Below are 22,347 nucleotides of genomic sequence, written 5' to 3' on the forward strand. Positions count from 1 at the left end.
TGTTTAGTCTTTTAGTCGTGTCCGACTCTTCGTGACCCCATGGACCATAGCACACCAGGCACTACTGTCTTCCACTGCCTCCCGCAGTTTGGTCAAACTCATGTTGTAGCTTCGAGAACACTGTCCAACCATCTTATCCTCTGTCGTCCCCTTCTCCTTGTGCCCTCAATCTTTCCCAGCATCAGAGTCTTTTCCAGGGAGTCTTCTCTTCTCATGAGGTGGCCAAAGTATTGGAGCCTCAGCTTCACGATCTGTCCTTCCAGTGAGCACTCAGGGCTGATTTCCTTCAGAATGGATAGGTTTGAGCTTCTCGCAGTCCATGGGACTCTCAAGAGTCTCCTCTTAACTATGATCTATAAAATATAGATCATAGTTAAGGTGACTGGGAAATCAATTTTTTAAAAAACCAACCACAAAGGTGTGTCAGCATAAAATGGTTTTCAAGAGATGTCTGAAAGTCAAAAGCAAGGATGCCTGTGAAATCACTGCTGGAAGAATGTTACCCAACATGGGACTAACAGCACTAAATCCCTGTAACAACTAGTAATGCTCCAGATGGTCTAAGTGATCAAGCTTGAATATAACAGGTCATGATGTGATATATCAAGCTGAGATGTACGTAGTCATGAAAGGTTTGCAGTTTGGCTTCTTGGACTGTGGTCTCCACTTCCTTGAGGAAGGAGTCCTGGCTAGAGATGGGCTGCATCTCACAGTAGTTGGCAATAGTCTTGCTAAGAGTCTCATGAACCTGATTAGGTGAGCCATAAACTAAATCCTGAGGGGCAGGGAGACAATATTACAGATAACAGGGGAACACCTGGTACTGGAGATAATAGCTTCATTGATGCACAGGAAACTGAGAGGGTGCTACAGAAACTTGCCAAAGGGCAGGAAACTACAAGAAGGAAGCAGCTTGTGGTGTCAGTTTTCTCTATACTAATGCACAGAGTATGGGAAACAAGCAAGAAAAATTGGAGCTTTTAATACAGGATGGCAAATATGACCTGGTACACTACTGAAACCTGGTGGGATGAGACTCATGACTGGAATATAGGAATTGAGGGGTATAACCTGTTTAAAAGGAATAGACCAAACAGGAAGGGAGGAGTAGTAGCATTATATGTAAAGGATGTGTACACTTGTGAAAAGATCCACAGAAGGCAGATTGACAGTATATGGGGGACATTGTAGGAGAGGGAAACAACAGTGATGTTACTGTGTCACCTCCAAGCCAGACTGAAGAATTAGATAATGCCTTCCTAGAGCAGATTATCAGACTTTCAAAAAGGAGAAATATGGTAGTCATAGGAGACTTCAATAAACCTGATATCTGTTGGAACTCAAACTCTGCCAAGAATGTTAGATCCAACAAATTCCTAAATTTCCCCATTGACACTTTCATTTACCAGAAGGTAGAAGAAGCAACAAAGGGATCATCTATCTTGGATCTGGTCCTCACCAAAGGGGAGAAACTGATTGATCAAGTGGAAATACTGCAAACCGTGGGAGGAAGTGATTATGTCCTCTTGGGTGTCATGATACAGAGGCAAGAGAAAGCTGAGTGTAGTTGGACATGCACTCTTGACATTAAGAAGGCTGATTTTAAAAAGCTGAAGGAACTGCTGGGTGAGATCCCATGATCAGAAATACTACCAGCCCCATGATCCTCAGCGGGCAATGATTCCGCACAGGTCATTTGCTGCTGAGTGTGCAACCACTTGGGGAAGAAGGGGCAAAGGAAAAAAGAGTGTTGGCTAAATTAAATTATGTTTTCTAAGTGCTTGTACTGAACATATGAAAATCCCTCAGAGGGGTTTTGAGCATGGAGTATGGATCACTTGAAGAGCACAGTTTGTTGTTTGGGACAAGCAGCAGGATGCTCACACATTCCTTGTCAGTACACTAGCCCCCTACTTTGTTTCTTGGTTATTTCCTCAGAGCACATTCTACCGGTATGCACATTCTATTAGCAGAAGTTCCAGCCCCAGTCTTTGATGCCCCTGTCTACATGTACTTCAGGCAGCAGAGCTGGAAGACTGCCTGACACCTTAGATAATTGCTGCTTATCAATAGTTGGCAGTATTGGTGTGAGATGGGCCAATGGTCTGATTCCACATGTCCACTTTGTACAGTAATCTGGGGAGCAGTATCTTGAAAAAGTCCAGGTAGAAGCTGCAGACTCTTTTAGGAGGAAAAAATTCATTGAAGAACTGAGTATTTTTAGTCCTCTTGGTGCATCCTCATGTCTTGGCTCCCTAGCCAATGGAGATCTCGCTATGACAAAAGCTTCAGAACCAAGCAAAAGCTATGATAATGGAGGGCCATGATCTCCCATCATTGATTTGAGGCAGGAATTAACTGGGTGGATTTCTGTGTGACCCAATTATGTGCACAAGGTCAGATGTTGACAACTTTTAATGGTCCCCTCTGGCCTTGAAGTACTCTGAAAGTTATCATGTGTTACATTATACAGTATGCCATTTGCTCTCTGGTGTAACTTCAGAACAAGTCCCACAACCTTTGAGTGTCTCTGTTAGCTCAACTGGAAGAATCTGGGTTAAAGAAGCAGAAGTTACAGTGGAAACCAGCTGCTCTGCTGGTGTGGGAAATGAGCAGAGCAGTGCCAGTAAATAAATTATACCTTTTGCTTATGACAATGGAGGTTTCACTTCCTTTCTTTTTATTTTCTTTAAGATCAAGTTTGTGCAATTTTATTACTTTATTAAAGGTAAAGGGAACCCTGACCATTAGGTCCAGTCGTGACCAACTCTGGGGTTGCGCGCTCATCTCACATTATTGGCCGAGGGAGCCGGCGTATAGCTCCCAGGTCATGTGGCCAGCATGACAAAGCTGCTTCTGGCAAACCAGAGCAGCACATGGAAACGCCGTTTACCTTCCCGCTGTAGCGGTTCCTATTTATCTACTTGCATTTTGACGTGCTTTCGAACTGCTAGGTTGGCAGGAGCTGGGACCGAGCAACGGGAGCTCACCCCGTCACAGGGATTCGAACCGCCGACCTTCTGATCAGCAAGCCCTAGGCTCAGTGGTTTAACCACAGCGCCACCTGTCCTAATTCCTAAAAGGGAAGGGCTGTAGCTCAGTTGTACAGCATCTGCTTTGCATGCAGGAAGTCTCAGGTTTAATCCCCAACATCTCCAGTTAGGACTGGGAAATCCCCTGTCTGAAATCCTTGAGAGCCACAGTCAGTAAATGTACTAGACCAGGCACCCCCAAACTTGACCCTCCAGATGTTTTGGAACTACAGTTCCCATCATCCCTGACCACTGGTCCTGTTAGCTAGGGGGTGATAGGAGTTGTAGTCCCAAAACATCTGGAGGGCTGAGTTTGGGGGTGCCTGTACTAGACAATACTGAACTAGATGGACCAATTGTCTGACTTGGTTCTTTGTCCATGTAGGTGGTGGCACCTTATTCTAAGAAGTCCTTTGGTGGTATTCAACACTGACAATAATAATAATAATAATAATAATAATAATAATAATAATAATAGAATTTATATACTTCCCTAGACTCTCAGGGCGGTTCACAGAACAAAATCAAAATATAAAACCACAAAATATATAATCAAAATAAAAACAACCACCCACACCCCCCAACAATGAAGTCTGGTTTCCTTTTGAGTGATGTACAGTAATGAAGACGCCCAGTGTCTTATTGCTACATTTCTTACTCTCAGATATACAAGCAGATTGGAAGTAAGGGGACTCATAAAAACAAGGTGGAAACCCACCAAATCTTACTTTGGATTCTCATCATCAACCAACTATTAATCAGTTCCCAGTCAGTGAACATATACTCATCAGCCCTGAGCATTAGCAACTAATCAGCAGTAACACCTGGTCATCCTTGTTCTTCAGCAAACATTTTGACTGATTCTCTTGAAGAACATTGGCAATAAGAGTCTCCTGAGCAATGAAGAGGACAGGTGGGAAGATGCTTATTCAAAAGAGAGATTCTTGAATGTGTGCTTTCAGTGACCCTGGTTCGTATGGAACTGATTGGACTTTGAAACTCACTTGGGGTTATGTAGTTGGCTTTAGTTATTCCCTTGTTTTATTGAACCAGCTATAAGCAAGCTGTGAAGTTGTTTATGGTGTGTGAGTTTCCATATTTTAAAAAATGAGCATGTCCTCCTAATTTTTCACCTGTTTTGGTGACAGGGACTAGCTGGCTGCTTGTAGGTGACTTAAATCATTTTTAAAGAACAACAAGAGTAACATGCACTGCCCCGCCCACCCCCCACCCTGGCTCCATCCTTTAAAACCATCAAGGTGAAAGTCAGTGATGGTACTACCAGAAGACCAGCCCCTTAGTGCCAAGCCAGTCACTCCTGGAGAGAAGACAGGCAGACAGAGATTAGCTAAGCTAAACACACAAACTACAAATTAACTTTTAATCGATCTTGGTTTGAATTACAAGAATATTAGCTAGGGGCCATGTAAGGCTTGGTGCACATCCAGTCTTTTCAAACCCATCAGGTTCACTTTCTAAACTGCCATATATTTGTGGCAGCGCAACTTAAAGCAAAATGTATTTTAAAATATCTCTCTGAGTGTTTTTTTTCCCTGAAGGGGGAAACCTTTTTGTATCCCTATGTTAACCCTAATCCTCTCTGTGGTTACCTGGAAGTTCCACTGGCTTAAATGAAACAGACAGAGCAATCGAAACTATAGGCATGATTTATGTCTGCTGGCAATACCCCAACTTAAAAACTTCATTCAAACCCTGTTCAGAATCACCTGGGAGGGTCTGATGCCAGTGGAAGGAACACAAAGATTCATACAGCACCCACAGCAACACCACTGATGTCACAGAATCAGCACACACTGCTCACTCGACATGCACAGCACCCCCAGCACACAGAGTCAATCATGAATGAACATGGACAAACACCCTCCCCATGTACAGGCAAACAGGTACAAACAGGTATATATGTCACAGCCAGAACACATATACAAACAATAAGACCAAGCAGGACATTAAACAGAAACAGACCTGCCCGAAGTCCCAAGTGCCCAGTGATGGCAGTCTCTCGCACACAGGCCAAGGAACAAACACCACAGATGGAGAGATGTTAAAGTAAGATTTGCTGCAAGCATGGAAGGCCATGCAGCCCGCAAATGGCACAGCAGCTCAGAGCAGAGACAGGCAAATCAAACACCCTCTCTCACTGCAGGTCTTGACAAACGTTCATCCCACTCTGCTCCAGGGGACCAGAATGGCTGCAAGAGGCGGTGACTGTGCTGCAAACCCTCTGTAAGAAGGTTGCTATTGTTTGCAGCTGTATCTTCCCAAAGCCCCCACAGTGTGTTGTCAGCGCCAAGTTTAAGTGGTCAATCTCCCCACTTCCCACTTGTCCCCCACTTCCTTTTTGAGGGTATGGTGATGCTGAGCAAATCCTGTGGGCACTGACGGAATGCATCTACACCAGCATTGGTTTTCCTTGGTTATCTCTCTCTCTCTCATATATATACACACACCAGCATACCTGAGGCTTTAGTAAGTATACTTAGCTTTAGCTGATGTCCCATCCTGAAAAAAATGAATTTTAAAAAGAGTTTAACCCATGTCTCATTGTTCTGTGCTTTATCAGCATTTTGATTTTGGTTCTACTAATATTTTTTCCTGCATCTTTTCCTTATAAAACTCTTTTAAAAAACAAAAAAATCCACAACTGTTGCCAATACAGAATTTTTGTTTCTTTTCTAAGCTATCAATTTTACGTGCCCCCCCACTTCCTCTCTCTGCTTTCCAAATGTACTCCATTCATCATCTGCCTGCTAGCCTTGAAGATGGATGACTGTACATCATTTATCAAAGCTCATGCCACCAATTTGCTGGCCAGAAAAGGGAGCAGGGGAGGACTATAGAGGAAAGTTTCTGGAAGGAAAGATGAACAAGTCCATCCATGAAACATGCTCCAATCAAGTCATAGAATGAAGCCCCATCTGCATTTGATTTCCTCTTCTTTTTAATGGAGAAGGTTGCTCTTTGGAGCAGAAATGTGGCAGAAGGGAGAAAGTGCATATTCCTTTTCAGTGCATATCCCTTTTTCTGGTTATTATTTCCCTGCCCCAAATGCTTTCCCTCTGTGCATCTCCTTTTCCTGCTTAGGGATGGGGGAGAAATTTGATGTACCGTAGTTTGCATTTAAAGGTGAACTTTCCTAATTTATGCTTTGAATTGAAACATAGGCAACTTTTGAAATTCACACTTCTCTGAATTTTGCAATGCAGCTCTTAAGCACTGTATACAAAAGTGCACATACATTGCTGGTAAAGTGCACATATAAAAGCATGTTTTAGCAAAAAGGTACAAAATGTGTTATGTTATGGGAAATTGGCAGAACTGTGTATATTAAGCAAAATTACCTATGTAAAATTAGGAGAAAATAGCACTCAAATGCAGATTAATATTGATGAGGACTTGAAAAAATCACAAACTAATATTGAATGTGAAGAACTGAATTCAGGATTGGAAAAATGAGAAACTGAGAATCTGAAATTGACAGATTTGCCCATCCGTACTTGGATCAAGTAGCCTTTTAGCTCCCTTTGAATCCGTGCATTGTTTGAATGTTGCATAAAAACAATTGTCCCCTATCACAGATACTACTGAGAGCCCGTTCATAGAATAATAGAATTGGAAGGGACCCCGAGGCTCATGTAGTTCAACCCCAATCACCTTTCTTGTGACTTGAATCCATTGGTACAGGTCCTACTCTCCAGAGCAGGAAAAAACAAGCTTGCTCCATCTTCCATGTGACAGCCCTTTAGCTCAGGCATCCCCAAACTGCAGCCCTCCAGATGTTTTGGCCTACAACTCCCATGATCCCTAGCTAACAGGATCAGTGGTCGGGGAAGATGGGAATTGTAGTCCAAAACATCTGGAGGGCCGAAGTCTGGGGATGCCTGCTTTAGCTAGTTGAAGATGCCTATCAGATCTCCTTTCCATCTCCTCTTTCCCAGGCTAAACATGGCCAACTCCCTCCACCATTCCTCATAAGGCTTGGTTTCCAGACCCTTCATCATCTTGGTCACCCAAGATTCCTTTCACTAGGAACATAGGAAGCTGCCTTTATACTGAATCAGAGCCAGCCAGCCATTCCCTCTTCCAGGTTACTCCACTCTGTTCTTCCCACCCCTTCCCCATTTTTCTTTTCCAATTGACTTTCAACATTCCATGTCTACTTAGCATGCTCCATCCTCCTTGGACTGTTCGAGGGCGTAGTTCCTCTTCACACACTTAAGATTAATTGTTCTTTTTTGGTACGTTTGCTGTCTTGGGTTCCCCAGGCATGCATTTGTCTCCTCTTGTTCCCTTGTTCCCCTGCTTTGGTTTCTTTCCGTTGCCAATCACCACCTGACACCTGAAGAAGGAAATGATGGAGCCATATAAATTGAGGTTGGAACAAGAGCCTATGTTTTGATATCCCTTCTCCCTTGTTGTCCATGTTCTGATTATGGACCCTGACATCAAAGAGGAGACATTTGCTAGCACTGCTACTGTAAGATTAGAGGAAACAGTAGAATCTCTTATCCATTATTCAGTGAGCATCTGTTGGCATTCGTGTGCTGTTCAATGGCAGCCGCTGAGTGTGGTGCCAGAAACATACATCATTTGTTAATAGAGAAATGTCCTCGTCAGATCTGCGAATGAGTGCTATTGGCTTTAGAAGCGTCTTAAATGCTTTTGCAGCTGTAAAACTTGGCCTCCTCAGCAGTGTGATCAACCGATGAGAGACATAGTTTTATTATTGTTGTCATTATTGTTAAACAAAACTTTTATTGTGTGATTGTGTGAAGGAAGGATCAATTATTAACCAGGTTGGTCAGTGTAAAGATCATTGACAAATTACCTGTTTACCTGTTTGATTAATCTTGCAGTTATTCTTGCAAAAGAATTGGGCTTCAATGATTTTCAGTTGTATGTGCTGGAACCTTGAAAGTTTTCAAGGATAACCCCAGATAGAGTTTACTGGAATCATATAATCAGGAGGTTAGTAGAGGATGCACGACTGTAACTAAGCCATTCCAGGAAAGGCAGTAGCTACCGAATCAGCCATAGCTGGGTAAAGGTGCTTCATGACATTGGAGCCAGCTGGGCTCCAAAAACCACCAGTGACTCCAAGAGCACCTGCAAGCTATAAACCTCCTTGCTCAGCTCAGCAGGAGTGCAACACTATTCACAGCAGGCTGTCTACCCAATTTGCATGTACTTTTTGGTTTGGAGAAAAAGGTGAGTAAGAGGCAACATGATAGGAGTTATAAAATTAATCATGAGGTGGAGAAAGCAGAGAAAAGCTTTTCTCCCTCTCAGTGATGGGATTTGTGTTCCTATAGTGAAGCTGAATGTTGGAAGATTCGGGACAGATAAGAGAAAGTACTCTTCCATGCAGCACATAGTTAAACTTTGAAAGCTGCACCCCCGTGAGGTAGTGATGGTCATCAACTTGCATGGCTTTAAAAGAGGATTAGACAAATTGATGGCAAGTAACCGTGATGGCAGGGACATGGGTGGCGCTGTGGGTTAAACCACAGAGCCTAGGACTTGCTGATCAGAAGGTCGGCGGATCGAATCCCCACAACGGGTTGAGCTCCCGTTGCTTGGTCCCAGCTCCTGCCAACCTAGCAGTTCAAAAGCAAGTCAAAGTGCAAGTAGATAAATACACCACTACAGTGGGAAGGTAAATGGAGTTTCCGTGTGCTGCTCTGGTTCGCCAGAGTGGCTTTGTCATGCTGGCCACATGACCTGGAAGCTTCACACCGGCTCCCTCGGCCAATAACGCGAGATGAGTGCCACAACCCCAGAGTCGGTCACGACTGGACCTAATGGTCAGGGGTCCCTTTACCTTTACCTAACCTTGATGGCTATGCTCTGCCTCCATGCTTAGAGGCGAAAATGCTTTTGAATGCTAGTTGTTGGCATCATTTGCACTTCCATTTTTAAAAAGGTTTTAAAAGCTGCAAGGTCCATGATGGATCTTGCACCTCCTGTCTGTTTTGGCTTTTAGGTACTGCAGGATCTGGGAAAGCTCCCAGGAACAGTAGGAGTTGACTCATCAAAGCCCAGCTGAGTCCTTTTATCCACAAGCAGGGCGTGATGACTGCACTCTTAGAATTCTGGGTCCATGCTGTGTGCTTTGTCACCAGGGAATCCCCTTGGATTGTGTGCTCTCTGCCTTCATCTTTGGGAACTTTGAAGAAACAGTTGTGCTTCTTGAATGGTCAGTTGCTGCTGCCAAGTTTGCCCTCCACAGAGTGCTGCTCCTCTAATAGTGTGTTTCGGTTCTTCAGGGGCTATGAGACTTCTTTGCCAGATGATCATACCTGCCAAGTCTCCCGCTGAAAAATGCGGGATCAGCAGTGGCGCGGCACCGGAAGTTGCGTAGAAACAACTTCCGGGGCCGCTCTGCCCATGTGTGGGCACCGGAAATAGGGCAGAGCGGTACTGGAAGTCGCTTCTATGCATGCCCAGTGGCCATCTTGGTGACGGCTGCCGCCATGCGGCCACCACCAAAATGGCCACCGGGCATGCGTAGAAGCAACTTCCGGTGCCGCGCTGCCCTATTTCCGGTGCCCACACATGGGCAGAGCAGCAGCCAAAATGGAGGCTCCCTGGCAGGTAGGAAATCCGGGGGATTTTCAGGATTTTTCTCCATTCAGGAGAACAGCGGGAAACAGATTAAAATCTGGGTGTTTCCCGCAGAAAATGGGATACTTGGCAGCTAAGCAGATGATGTGGATCTGGGTTTGAATCACAGAGGTCTGGGGTTGTAATCCTGTGAAATTTCCCTACTATATATTTTGAATGAAATCATGGTCGGCCTTCAGTAGCCCATGTGGATGTAGATTCATGACAAGCAAGGGGGCCTGGGGTCAGCACAGTTCACCTGGCATCCAATGAGTTCCTTGCTAAGCTGGAGACTGAATGTTTACCTCTCCAGTTAAAATGAAATATTTCTGTGCTTTGGATCACTTCATTACTTAACTTGGCTTGCAACCTTTGCAGAATATACAAAATAGCTGTATTCAGGGAAATTATGTGTGTCTGCATTAGCTTTTCTGAAATACCAATCTTGCTGTGCTGGAGGGATGTGGGGAGCTTATTGTTTGTCATGTTGCATTGACTTGCCGGGAGTTAAATACACTTAACATCTGTCTGCTGCTGTTGGAAAATAATAAACTATGCAATGTTTGTCTCGCACACATATTCACCTAAGAAAGGTCAGGTAATCAGAGGTCCTGTCATATCACCTTAGGGAGGTTCTGAATATTTATATGTGACTTTGACTCCTGCTACTGCAGGAAAGACAGTCAGTGTTGGTCTGGGGAAAATGAATCAGCACATTTCTGCAATGGTGAGAAATTTGAGAGTGCATGAAATCAGGCTCCCCCCCCCTCCTTATTTGTAAAAAAAAAAAGGTGTTTAGCACCCCCCCCCCCGCTTTAGCCAAATCTTCCAAGGTAGCTGACACTTTTCAGGAACAATTTAACACAACATAACTGCAATTAAAGCCATAGTGGGAGAACCACGAAATGAACATAAACCCAGCATAAAAGTATCAAAATTAAAACCAGAAGCTTTCAAAAGTTATATATTAAATGTATGGGGGAAAGGTTGTCACCTAGGCCTGAAAAGATAGCAAAGGTAGCTAGATACCAGCTGAGTGTTCCTAGAGTGAGCATTCTACAGCTGGGGCACTGCCACAGAGAAGGCTCTGTCTCTGTAGCCGTGCACCACACAATAACAGGTAACAGGAAAGCTGCATAGGACTCTGAATTGTACCTGGAAACAAGTTGAAAGCTAATGAGAGATCTCTCTCAATTAGTTCCAGCCACCTGGAATATATCTAAAAGTAACTCTATTTTTTTTTTTATGTATTCTGATCCAACTATAGTTTCTGAATAGTTTTTGAAAGGCATCTTCCCAAACAACACACAACTGCAAGTTAATCTGGTTGTTAAAAGGTAATCGCCAACTGTGACCAGAAAGGACTCTAGCATTCTTCCACCTCAACCCTGCTCCCATGGTGGAATATACCTCTTTCCGAATCTGAGTGACTTTATCTGCCAAAACCTTTGCAGAATCATTGCAGGAGATCTTGGGGTCCTTACCGGGCCCCAATGGTGAAGGTGGTTCCGCTAAATTGTGAACCACCTGAAATAGTCTCCTGCTGCTAATTTCTGCAGATGCAATAGAGGCAGTGAAGAAGGCCCTCTTTGCCGTCACTATCGCCACTTGGTAGGCTCGACACTGAGCTCTAACCTGTGTCCAGTCCAATGCAGAATGAGTTTTCCGCCACCGACGCTCTAGCCGCCTCAGAGATTGTTTCATCGCCCTCAGCCCTGGAGAAAACCATGGGGCTTTCCGGGCTCCATGCAATCGGAGAGGGTGCTTCAGAGCCAGACAGTCAATAGCCCTGGTTAACTCTGCATTCCAGCGGGCCATCAGGGAAACTGCAAACAGTTACAAGTAGCATCATCATCATTGGTGTTGTTCCTCTGGCCACCAGGTCACATCCTTTGCAATGCCCGGACCTAGCATCCATCTGGGCCAGTGTGTATATGTGTGGGAGCGGCTGCCACCAGAAAACCATGGAGAATATTTAGAGAAAATTCTGCAAAGTGGTCTTTTTTTTCTAGGAGGAAAGGGGCTGAGGAACTTCTCAGAATTTGAGCCCCACCCAAAAACATGTCTTTCATGACATTTTTGGCTCAGCTCAAATCACAACAATGCCCAAGGTGTAACATGACAGCTTAATGACAGCTTAAGGATGGTGAAAGGTAGCAGAATCACAAGTTTTTGTTTATTAGATTTCTGTAGCTCAGCACTGATTACCTGGCAGAACACAGTTTTACTGGTTGTGCCAGTCAAATGCTGGCTGGCAACCCTAATTATTTTTGTCAGTTGTCTGGGAACAAAATCACCCCTCCTCCAAACATTCAGATTAGTAATTTATCTTCATCTGCCCCTGCCTCTAGCCTTTGTTAGCCATTTAACCTTCAGTACCATATTTTTCCTCATCAGTCAATGGAAGCACCCGGCTCCCGAACTCTGAGATGTCACTGTGCTTTGAAGGTTTGCAAAAAACCCAAAAACCCAAAGACCCTCAAAGTGGTATGAATGGGATGTATTTTTAGCTTCTCCCTTCTCTCATTTGAAAGGAAGGGTCTCCCAATGCTGACCCCAAATGCTTGCCGTTAGCAGATTTTGCAAATTGCTGCTTCCACACTTAAAAAAGAGAGAGAGAAAGGCAGAACAGCTACTCTGTTGCCTTGAATGAACGGGGTTTAGATCATTTTATAAATGTCTCTGTTCCTCTTACAGTCATAAAAATGAATTGTGTTATATAAACACACATACCTGATGATCATTTTGACCTTCAATTAGTGTGGTTAATGAGAGAGACAGCTTGTTGGAGGAGAAAAATAGAACAGAAGATGCAAAATTACTGTTAAAAAGAGCTTGAGAGGAATTATGTAGATGGGTAATGGAAATGGAAGCATAGACTGTAACACAGGCTGTGCATGCTAGAAAAACTGGAATTCTGCACCATGCAGGGCACAATTCTGCAACTTGACTTGGCCATGGTGCCCAATATGCTGGTAACTTCCAGATTGGATTATTGCAATGTGCTCTACTTGGGGCTGCCCTTGAAGATGACCCAGAAACTTCAACAGGTCGAAAATGCAGCAGCAAGATTATTTGCAGAGGATGCTTTTAGAACTCATATAGCCCCTTCTTCTAAAACAGCCACATTGGCTGCCAATTAATTTTTGGGCCCCATTCTATGCGCTGACATTAGTGTCCAAAGCCCTAAATGATGAAAGCCCCAGGTATCTGAAAGACCACCTCCTTCCATACAAACGCAAATAGGATCATTTTTTATTCTGAAAAGATTGAGATACCAGGGAGTGGGAGTAGATGTAGACCCCTCCCCAATAGTATTCAGAACTGCACCATTTGTAAGGCTGCTGCACAGCTAGTCCCGAAACTGGTGAAGGGGGTGGGGTCAGGAGCAAGTAGGTAGTCCAGGTCAGGTGAAAGTTAAGATCCAGAGCAGCAACCAAATTTCTGAGGGGCCAGTGGCTGGTTCATAGGCATGCTCATACAGTTGGTCAGATGGTAGGACAAGGCACAGGAGTCTAGAACAGCTACAACTTCTGACGAGTTGCGAAAACTGAGGAATCAAACCCAAGGCAATGTTTCTATAAGCTCAGCTAGACTTCTATTGGCTCCCTAGATCAATGAGTAGCAGTACCCTCCGACCATTATCTAGGTGGCACCACAGTGTCCCAAAGATCATGTCAATAGCTTCTTTCACCTGACAATTGGCCTGGTGGTACAGGGAATAAAGCCCTGGGTCTTGCTGCCAGAGTCTCTGATGTGAGCTCTCTGGAAACTTACATCACCTTAGTTTCTCGTATATAAGTGAATGGCAGCCAATCCTTCCTTTGGGGAATGGCAAAATGGAGATGTTGGGGCACAGCATACCTATCACCCCTGACAGTGGATTTGGAGGTGCAGGCTAAGGCCCTGGATATCATATTGCAGGCATCTAGCATTTATTGACGGTCTTAAATGTTGTGGGAGGCATGTGTAGGCCTGCTTTTGGGGGAAGAATTGTAGCTCACTGGTAGAGTACATGCTTTCTGTGCAGAAAGCCCCAGGTCCCAGTCCCTGCCATCTGCTGGTAGGGCTTGGGATGGGAGACACTCCTGTCTTGAAACCTTGGACAGCTGTTGCCAGTCAGTGTGGACCAGACTAAGCAAGATGAACCCATTGGATTGATTTGGAATAAAGCAGCTCTCTGTGTTCCATCACAAGATGATGGTGACCGGATCTGAATCTCTCCCTCTCCCTTTCTTTGCCTGCCAAACACGAAAGGGTCTCTAGCTGGTAAATAATATGTGCTATTCCCCAATGACGTAATTGCTTCTTAAATGGAGAAACATGAGCACAGGTGCAATGGGGTTTCTGAATGGGCACCACTAAAGTAAAAGGGGTGAGGTTACAAGGGCAAAACCAACAGGCCGTGTAAGAGATGATTTGATTTCCCTCCCACTACTGACACCACTCCTTTGGCTTTTAAGCAATACAGATGGTTAATATTGTACTATCATTGCATATAATTGTAGTTATGCAATATATCAGAGACAGAGACTGTGTAATAGAGAATTTCAGTTATTTCTCAATAAATGATTATACCAGCATAGATGTATGCATATTTTTGTTTCATATATTACGTGGGGAGAATGGGAGTGTGTGCAGGGATGTACGCGCGCAGTAGTCATGACCTTCAGAGTTTCCCAAGGGAGGCACCTCTTTAGCTGCTATATTTCCCTTTTATCAAAATTAATGGCCGCCTACCAGAAGCAATGCAATCTTAGTAGATCATTGGAGATACAATGAAATTGTGGAGTGCTATTGCTAGAGATATCAAATTGTTAGAGGTATCAAATGGAGAAGTGACAAATCTTTTGCACCCATTGACTTTAATTCATTGCTGCTGCTGGGCAGGGAAGAACAATGCGGCTTTGAGAAGCAGCTTAAGAATTGGAAAATCGTGCTCAGAGAGGCAAGCTTCAAACAACCTTTTCTTCGTTCAGTATAGAAAACAATCGTTGGGTTTTCAGAGCTTTGACAAAATGTGTTTGTCAAATGTGTTTGTCAAAATGTGTTCAACTGATGAATGCTTGCTTCCCCGACCCCCAGAAGGTAGGAGGAAGGTGTCTGTACCTTGAGACCTCAGGTGGAGCTGGTAATGGGTTTGGAGTTTTCACAGAAAACCTATGGGAACCATTTTGTTTCATTTTTATTTAAGCATTTATACCATGCTTTCTGGGGAACTGCCTCCACAAAGAAGCGTGCCATCTCAAATAAAAGCCAACGCCATCTGATAATAAAATATAAACAATACAAGATACAACTAAACAATAAACCAGCATAAAATGCGAAGGACCGGGGGGGGGGGGATGTAAAGCAAAAGACAGATTATAGAAACAACATAAGAACTAACAAGATTTTTTTTAACACTGTAAAAATAAATAGGCTTATCTGAGAAGGCTTGGCAGAAAAAATGATTTTCTATAAACACCAAAGCTACAAGAAAGTTGGGTCTTGCTGCTCTTCTTAGGGAAGAGAAATCCAGAACTGGTGCCACAATGCTAAAAGTTTGTCTTTGAGTCACAACATGTCTTTCCTATGGCACCTGAAGCATTAAGCCTAAGTATTTGGTTACTCCATCCCTTCATGGTTTACAGCTAGATTCTGGTCCAGCACCTACTGCACTGGTACTGACTTTCCCCTCCTGCCGATGGATACAATGCAAGGGGCAGCCACATGCAGTCAAGTGGGCTGTTTGGTGTTTCCTGAAGCATTAAGCCTAAGTATTTGGTTACTCCACCCCTTCATGGTTTACAGCTAGATTCTGGTCCAGCACCTACTGCACTGGTATGGGCTTTCCCCTCCTGCCGATCTCTCTTGAAATGCCTCTTCAAAGCTCACCTTTTCTATGAAGTCTTTTGTTAAACCTCTGTTCATAATCAAAGCAAATCCCAAGGAAACACAAATGTGTGTCCACCCTTTCTTCCTTTTCTTCTGTCTTCCAATCCCAAAGAAGCCCCTAGAAAAGAATTCCAAGAATGATATAACAATTAAAATAATTATTTAAAACACACAAGCAGAAACAGCAATATGAAGCATACCGTAAGAAAGATCCCTAACACAGTTTAATAGCTAACAGAATATTCCTATATAATAAAGTCCCTGTGTCTCTGCATCCAGATTCCGTGTGTCCCGTTTTCCGCGCTACTGAGCATGTAGGCTGCTTCCCCCCCTTTTTTCTCTCCTCCGCTCCCCCCCCCGACGACCAGCAGCAAACGTGCGTCATGCACACGGGCTCTCTCTCTCCCCCCCACCCCTCTGCCTACCATTTCCCTCACGGTGCAGGTTCAGAGGCAGACAGAAGCGGGGACAGCGCATGGGGGGGAGGAAGAGCAGCCTGGGGGGGGGGGAGGAGATGTTTGACAGGGAGCAGGGAAGGAGGGGTGGGTGGCAGCCGCCCGCCGCCCGCCCCTCTTTCCCTGCTCCGTGAAGCATCTCCTCTGCTACCCCGTGCCTCCGCTGCGTTCAGCAAGAAGCCGGTGGCAGCAGAGGGATGCTGCTCATTCTTCCCTGCTAACCCTTCGCAAAAGCAGGCTCAAGCCCAGGGGGAGGGCAGGAAGGAAAGAGGGCCCTGGCCGCCCCTACCTTCCCCCCTCCCCTGCCTAGGCATGGACCGCAGCAGCGGAGAAGGAGGAGGTGGAGCAGCGACAGAGGAGCAGCGCCGGTGGCAGCCCAGGAGAGTCCCGGCACGTGTGGGTGGAGAAAAGAAGGGAGGGGGAGAGAGGGGGGAATGGGCGGGGGGAATTGCATGTTCTAGCACCCGTTAATTTAACGGGCTTCAAGATACTAATAATAATAATAATAATAATAATAATAATAATAATAATAATAGGAGATTTACATTAAAACATCAGTCATTTAAAAACTTCCCTAAACAGGGCTGCCTTCAGATGTCATCTAAACATCAGATAGTTGTTTATTCCGTTGACATCTAATGGGAGGGTGTTCCACAGGGTGGGAGCCACTACTGAGAAGGCCCTCTGCCTGGTTCCCTGCTTTTCGCAGTGCGGTAACCGCCAGAAGGTCCTCGGTGCTGAACGGGCTGAACGATGGGGGTAGAGATGCTTCTTCAGGTATACTGGGCCGAGGGTGTTTAGGGCTTTAAAGGTCAGCACCAACACTTTGAATTGTGCTTGGAAACCAATGTAGGACTTTCAAAACTGGTGTTATGTGGTCTTGGCGGCTGCTCCCAGTCACCAGTCTAGCTGTTGCATTCTGGATTAATTGTAGTTTCTGTCAGGTCAGCCAGAGGCAGGAACGATCCACAGGCACAATGCAGGAATGAATCCAGCCCATCAGGGTTCAGCTTGCAGCTCTAGGGAGTTCTGACAGCCCTTTCTCACGATTTATTACGAGTCATGTCTTGGAGACACTGAGCACATACTCAGAGTCCAGCAGAGATAAAATGCAGATGGAGCAGGTTGAGGTTGTGCACTAGAAGCTACTTTGTTAAGCATAAGGCAGAACAAAAGAAAAACATGTCTCCTCTTGCTGAGAGAAGTCCAAAGAAAAGAAAAAGCAAACAGAATACAGCAAACATCTGCTCCCGTGATTCCAACAATCTTTGCTGGAATGCATAACACAGGCATGTGACCTGCACAGTGAGAAAAATAGAAACCTAACAGTTTCCAGGTCACCTTCAAAGGTAGCCCCATGTAGAGCGCTTTGTACGGTAGTAGTCCAAGCGGGAGATAACTAGAGCATGCACCACTCTGGCGAGACAGTCTGCTGGCAGGTAGGTTCTCAGCCAGATGGAACTGGTAGACAGCTGCCCTGGACACAGAATTGACCTGCCCCTCAGTGGACAGCTGTGAGTCCAAAATGACTCCCAGGCTGTGCACCTTACACAGGACCTTCACCACCTTCACTGGTTCTGATTTGAAGGAGAGGTAGAGCTGGGTATCATCTGCATATTGATGAACACCCCCCCTCCTGATGATCTCTCCTAGCATCTTCATATAGATGTTAAAAAGCATGGGGGAAAGGCACTCTGAGGCACCTCATAAGTGGTCCGAACACTCATCCCCCAACAGCACTTTCTGAACCCTGCCAGGAAGATGGAGCGGAACCACTGTATAACAGTGCCCCCAGCTCCCAGCTCCTCTAGACAGTCCAAAAGGATGTTATGGTTGATGGTGTCAAAGGCCACTGAGAGATCCAGCAGAACTAGGAAACAGTTTTCACCTTTGTCCCTAGCTCACTGGAGATCATCGACCAGCACAACCAAGGCAGTTTCAGTCCCATGATGAGGCCTGAATACCCTAATTACTTCTTAAAAACAGCCATGATGTTTTAATCAGTAATGGGACCAAGTGGGTTCTTCCTTGGGAGGACTTGCCGGGAAAAATACCATGGCCCAAAGGGCATAGCCCTGCATGCTCACCTGTCCATCTCTGAGCATAGCAAACCCCAGAGCAAGGCCTCAGATGTTGACCTGACAATATCAATAGGCACAGATGAGACAAAATGTCTCTTTATGTATTCCCCCCTTAAATAATTTTTACTTTACTTAATTTTGCCTCTGTTGTTTTCCCACACTGACTAAATTTAGATTGTAAGCTTTTTATTGGGGGGGGGGAGGCAGCTGTCATTTGCTTGCATTACTCTGCAAAAGGCCTCTACACAAATGGTGCATGTTAAATAAAAATGAGATGATGATTGATAATATTAATAACAATAATAATTATTCCATCTCCTCTGCTGAGAGAACAGCTGTCTTCGGCTTTCCCTCAATCATTACCTAATGGCAGTCTCTCATTAGGCTACCTGAACTGTTTCCATCCCAGCTGGTAGTTATGAGAAGTGGAACTGTAACTGGTGTATGAGCTTGATTTTTTTTTCACTCTTCCCTTCCCGTCCCCATTTTTCCTTTTATGTTGTTAAGATGATAACCCCGAGGCTGGTACTTTTTAAATTTATTTTAAAGCTTTTATTATAAGAAACAGATAATATTCCCAAACAACATATACAGCATAAACAAATCTAAGTAGTATATATAACGACAACATCAAATCCTGAGTGCAGCTGGGAGGATTTCTATATTTTTTCCCCTCTTAACATTTAGGCTCTCTTGGGGACTATCCTTAGAAGTAGCATCTCCCAGCTCCGGACTTTTGTTACAAAATTTAATGAACCTTTTAAGAACTCCAAATCAGTGCATGCTTGCTATTGATTTCTGTAAAAGGCTCTGGGGTACTTTTTGGACAAAGAGTGGGGCAAGAATGCCTGAACAGAAGTAAAGGGGGACCTGTATGGTGTGGGCCAGAGCTGGATTCACCCTTCATTAGCAGGCCAAGTCATGGTCTTCTCTCGTTGCTCCAATCTATTTCAGGCATAGAAGTTTATTTACTGTGGATCATATGCAGCGCTGACAGAAGTGAAGCATTTGACAGCAGAGCTACGCCTACACCAGTCACATATTTATGGAGGAAGCCCGTAATAGCTGGCAAAATCCTTGTTTGCTGTGTTGATTTGCACTGTCTATCCATATTTGTTTCAGCCATCAGCTGCTGTTCATCACAGCGAGATAGGATGCTGTTGTCTTAATCCTGAGTCTATGGTTAATGGTCTGTGTGCATGTTTTTCTATCAAGCTTAAAAACTGAGTAAACATACATTTCTCAATTTTGGTTCTTAATCACCCTGGTGCCTATGAATCACAAATACTCTCCATATGGGAAGAATGGTGCATGGTTGATACTATTTTTAAGAGTACTGCTTCTGCTTTAGTGCTTTTTTATGAGCGCTTTGTCACCTTGCTAGGATCTCTGGCTATTCACACCTGTCTGTTTAAAGTCCTCAACTTCTGCAGTATGCAGGTGACATCAGAAGTTCTGTAAGAGCCACTCAGTGGTAGTGCAGATAAGAGGCAGGAGTATTTTTCAGGGCTGAATTCAGATTCAAAAGCTAAAAGAAAGGAACTGGATAGGAGAGACCATCTATACATCATTGCCCATGACTATATGTTGGTATTTTCTATTTCCGAGTAGCTCCCTCATATTCATGAACCACCATTGGGAAATTTCAGCTAGGAATGATTGAAGTGGTGTTTTTCCTGGCATAGTGGACAGCTCCTGGGTTCTGATGTTGGCAGAGTGTTTTACTTACACTAATTGGACTGGTTATGTGTTGGGTTTTGTGCCATTTTCCTCTAATCCAGGGCTGGGAGACCTTCTTCAGCCTGAAGGCCACATTTGCTTCTTGATGACCTTCTGAGGGTCACATGCCAGTGGTGAGTGGAGCTGGAGGCAAAGGTGGATGGGGAAACACATATAAATCTTATGTTTGTACAGTAAACTGGTTTCTACACACAGTCACGTTAGAAGAGTCTGCTGCATCAGGCCAGTGGCCCATCTAGTGCAGCATCCTCTTCATGTGGCCAACAAGATGCCTATGGGAAGCAGGACCTGAGCGTAACAGCTCTTTCCCCTTCTGTGATTTCCAGCAACTGGTATTCAGAAGCATTTTGTCTTTGATGGTGGAGGTAGAGGCTGGTAAGGAGTCTGTTGAGCTAAGATGCCACAATTCTCATTGGTTCGGGGAAAATAGAAGCAGACCTCCTATTCCCCCCACTCCCAGTGCAAAATGAGACGTTCTGTTCCACCCTCAGCATAGGTGTCAAGTGTCTGGGGCCCTGGGTGCTCCAGACCTCCCAACATTCCACATTAAGGGGCCATGCACCCACAATTTTTGTGCTGGGGCTGTGCGTGCCACGGGTGTGCAAACATCAGACACCCACACACCCAGTGCCAAGCTGGCAGGCCTGACCCTCAGTAAAGGTGCTAAGGAAATACGAGCCTGGAGAAAGAGAGAGGGGCACAATGCAAGAGCATTGGGGATATTCCAACAGTGGGGAACACTGACAGTCCCTTGTCCAAGCTTTCAAATCCTGCCACTGTTCCAGCTCTAAGGGGTCAGGACAGTGGTGTACAAAAATATGTGACCCTTGCTAATCTGTATCCTTTCTTGTTTAGGTTACTGCTGTCTCTTTGGATTCTCTTTTGACATTAGCAGGTGTAGTTTGATGACATTTTCACCCCATCTGTTAATCTAGGAGTGTGCTCCTTTGCTCAAGTCCTGCTTCCAGGTTTCCCACAGGCATCCCATTGGCCACTGTGAGAAAAGGGTGTCGGACTAGATAGGTGATTGGCCTTATCTGGCATTTATTATTCTACCAGGGCTTCCTTCCTTCCTTCTTTCCTTCCTTCCTCAACAAGAATCATTCAGCCCCTAATCCAAGCATTAGAACACAAGAATGCATGGTAATTTGGACAAATTGGTAAACAAAGGTGTTTTCGGGAGGGGAAAACTAATTCTAAATGGAACTGTTATAAAGCTATTAAGGAGGGAAAGGCAAAGAAGGGGAAGACAGGAGTAAAACAAAACAAAACCCCGAGAAGCCTTGAGTAGTTTTGACTGGGGGTAAAAACAAACAAACCACAAAACGGCACTGCATGGCTGTCATTTAAACCAAACTGCTTTAAATTGTTGATTGGAAGGATTTAATGAAAAATACAAAATCATAAATGAAACCATTTCATTGAAAAATGAAGAGAGTGATTGAGGGAAAGTGAGCCGTTTTGTTGTAATGGCCTGTAGGTAGTAATATTCTCTCTCCTCCCCCCCCCCCCCGGCGCTCTTGACATTATTGATTGTATGCCACATATTCTCCTGGCAAGAAACATAATTAACCGTTCTGTCAGGCTCGCCACATGGAACCGCTTGTCAAAATTCGTCAGATTGATGTTTTTGTTGCTTAGGAGAAGCAGAAATAGGGCAGAAATAGACATCTTTAAAAATAAATAAATAAAGCAAACAAAATAATACCTTTTGCATGCTTGGACTCCACAAGCAAATTCTTAAATGGGAGGGGGCATTCCATGGAGGTGTGTCTCAGTTCTTGAGGCTTGGCCACAATTTCTATCCATTTAATAGAAGCCCACACCAGAAAACATAACGATGACTAACCTGGGTGGCTTTAAAACAGCCGTTTAGACAAATTCATGGAGAGCGTAATAAAAGCCCTGCTGAATCAGACCACAGACCCATTTAATTCAGCATTCTGATCCCACAGTGGCTCACCAAGTGCCTGTAGGAAGCCTGCAAGCAGCACTTGCTTGCAGTAGCCCTTCCATGCATGTTTCCAAGCAACTGGCACCCAGAGACTTAATGCCTCTATTACTGGAGAGAGTAGCCAGTAGCTAATTCATCTTACTCCTCTTTAAACCATCCAAGTTGGTGGCCATTGCAACAGCTTCTGATATTGCCTTCCATAGTTAAACTGTGGGTGAACATGCACTTCCTTTTGTCTGCCCTGAATTTTTCAACATTTGGCTTCACTGAATGGTTCTAGTACTATGAGAGAGCAGGGTGAGGGCAGGATGACTTGTCCCTATCCACTTACTTTAGAGTATTTCCCCATTCCCAGGGATTGGTTCCTCTGCTTGGCATAGCCAAAACCATTTATTTTTCTCCCTTAATAGAGCAGTTGTTCCAGCCCTGTTATCATTCTGGATTTTCTTTTCCAATATCCCTTTTTACAATATCATTTTCGAGGCACAGCATCAAGATCCGCGTGTAATATTCCAAGTGAATAATACACACTGTAGATTTGTGTGATGCTTTTATGATATTGGCAGTTTTATGGATAGTACGTTCAT

General features: G+C 44.5%; 1 protein-coding gene across 1 annotated transcript in view; it reads left to right on the top strand.

Moving 5' to 3' along the window:
* The window catches only part of CSMD2 (CUB and Sushi multiple domains 2), a 495,411-nt gene that overhangs the window by 62,234 nt on the left and 410,830 nt on the right, over positions 1 to 22,347 (top strand). The window lies entirely within an intron of this gene.

This window comes from Zootoca vivipara, chromosome 6 (genome assembly GCF_963506605.1).
Source record: "Zootoca vivipara chromosome 6, rZooViv1.1, whole genome shotgun sequence".
Taxonomy (NCBI): domain Eukaryota; kingdom Metazoa; phylum Chordata; class Lepidosauria; order Squamata; family Lacertidae; genus Zootoca; species Zootoca vivipara.